Source organism: Thermobia domestica, unplaced genomic scaffold (genome assembly GCF_964235325.1).
Source record: "Thermobia domestica unplaced genomic scaffold, izTheDome1.hap1.1 HAP1_SCAFFOLD_2041, whole genome shotgun sequence".
NCBI lineage: Eukaryota > Metazoa > Arthropoda > Insecta > Zygentoma > Lepismatidae > Thermobia > Thermobia domestica.
In genome coordinates, this window is record NW_027657746.1 from 18,361 (window position 1) to 20,541 (window position 2,181).

Sequence of the window (2,181 nt, forward strand, 5' to 3'; positions counted from 1 at the left end):
TCCTCTAATTATAACTGCAAACAAAATGTTGATTTTGCAATTGCTTCCATGAGAGAATATTCTGTGCACTTTCTTTCTGAAGGGCCGGGCCTAAACGTTTTCCTTAATCATTAAATTTAGTAGTTATCTACAATTACATAGTTTTCCATTGTTCTCAAAATAAAGATTTTTCTCTATGAATTGTTGAATGTTGCTAGGGATATTGAAGTAATTCTTTTTAGTGTTTTTTTCTTTACAATAATGTACTGAACGCCTGCATTAAGGAAGTTCGTGTGTCCATCTTGCAAAATGTTTCGTCTTTTTTCATGCCCACTAAGGTAAATATTCATTTTGCTCTTTTCTCTGTATGCAAACCACATTTCTTAAAGGCAACATTTTCATACAAATGTAGTACTAAAAACTTCTAATTGGCAACATCTGGGCTGCGAAGAGGAAAAAGAAAGAAATCTCGTACGTATTCGCGCGCAATTCGGAATTAGCCAATGAAAAGCACAAAAGCGGCCACCATCTCTCTCTCTTTCTTATTAACGGTTTTGTACTTTCTGCAGTTCTATCAGTGCTGCTAACCTCTTACTATATCATTGAATATGTATGTTTAGATATATATATATATATATATATATATATATATATATATATATATATATATATATTTTTTTTACAAAAAATCATACTACTACGGAATAATATTAAATGCCTTTAAACCCTCATTTCTGTTTGCACTTTCTGTTACACTACCTTCCCCGAACTTCTTTCAAGTTATTAAGTGCAGAACGGGGAGTTATACATATTTACTTGCGCTTTGACAATATCTGCACATTGTGTAATAATAGGAGACGTATAAAATAAAACTATATACTAATACGTATATATATATATATATATATATATATATATATATATATATATATATATATACAGTACACATTCCACTATCCGAGGCTTTCCTTTCTTTTCTTGCTGACGATAAATTACGCTTTTAGAAATGTTGTCTGAAAACAATAAGAATATGTGCAAAAAATACAATCAGAGGTAGAGGTCTTTAACAGGAAATAAGCAAGGGAGTTGAAAAATTTTTTATGCATGTAAAAAATATAGACATGAACCAACTTGTGAAATAAAAAGACCAGAAAACTACTCTTTCTAAATTATGTGTAAACTTTTTACCGAAAACGAAAGTTGCACGAAAGACTTTTTGTCCGTTTTTTGGCCTCCGGTGCTTGGGGTCCCTGATTCAATCCCAGCTCGTGCCGTGTGAACTTTGTCGTGCATAAAGACCGTGCTCATGGGTTTTCTCGGGTTTCTCCCGTTTCCTCCCACTTTCTTCATTCAGTACTCATCATCACCGTCTCCTTTAGCGTAACCGGTATAAGTATGCGACGTAAATCTAAATATTTCATTTCATTTCCCTTTTCTGCTCATACTGCTGATTATGCGCGATTATGCCAACATCCAACTCCGCGGATAATCGTGCGATTACTGTATATACAACTAATACAGATACAACTAATTATATTATCAGTTACAGTATCGGTTTTTATTTACTAATTTGCCTCACTTTATTTGCATCCCTGCAGTAAATAATTCTTATCGATAATAGTTAAAATGTATATTACATTTTAGTGCTTCACGACTGAATGATCATCTGCCTTACGTTATCTCGCAGCTGAAGAGAATGCTACACTGAAAACTACCTTGCGTTATAAAGGGTAAGTGAAACATATCTTAAAAATATCTTTCATACATTTCATTGTGTACATTAAAGAATGTAAGTTTGCCTTTTTCCTGTAATCAATACTTAATAAAGGATTTATTTTTATTTATTTATATACAATTTCATACGTGGTTCGTGATAGTAAACTCGATAGGACACAGTGGCACTATGAACATCCGAATCACTCATCATTCGAACATTCAAATATTTATTCGAATATTAGTATATTCCAAGTAATGTTAACGACGTTAATATGCTTGCCTTTATAGTTAATAATGTCAATTCTTACTTAAAACATACTTCCTTAACAGGACATTGAAGAAAAGGTAGTTGCCAACGGCCATACCATGCTGAATATACCGGTTCTCGTCCGATCACCGAAGTCAAGCAGCATCGGGCCTGGTCAGTACTTGGATGGGTGACCGCCTGGGAACACCAGGTGCTGTTGGTATACTTTTTCTAATTTT

General features: G+C 33.5%; 1 non-coding gene across 1 annotated transcript; it reads left to right on the top strand.

Annotated features, from left to right (window-relative positions):
* Positions 1-2,046: 2,046 nt before the first annotated feature.
* On the top strand, positions 2,047-2,165 carry LOC145678197 (5S ribosomal RNA). Its single transcript, XR_014130297.1, has one exon. It is a non-coding gene; the product is annotated as a 5S ribosomal RNA (ribosomal RNA).
* Positions 2,166-2,181: the final 16 nt, after the last annotated feature.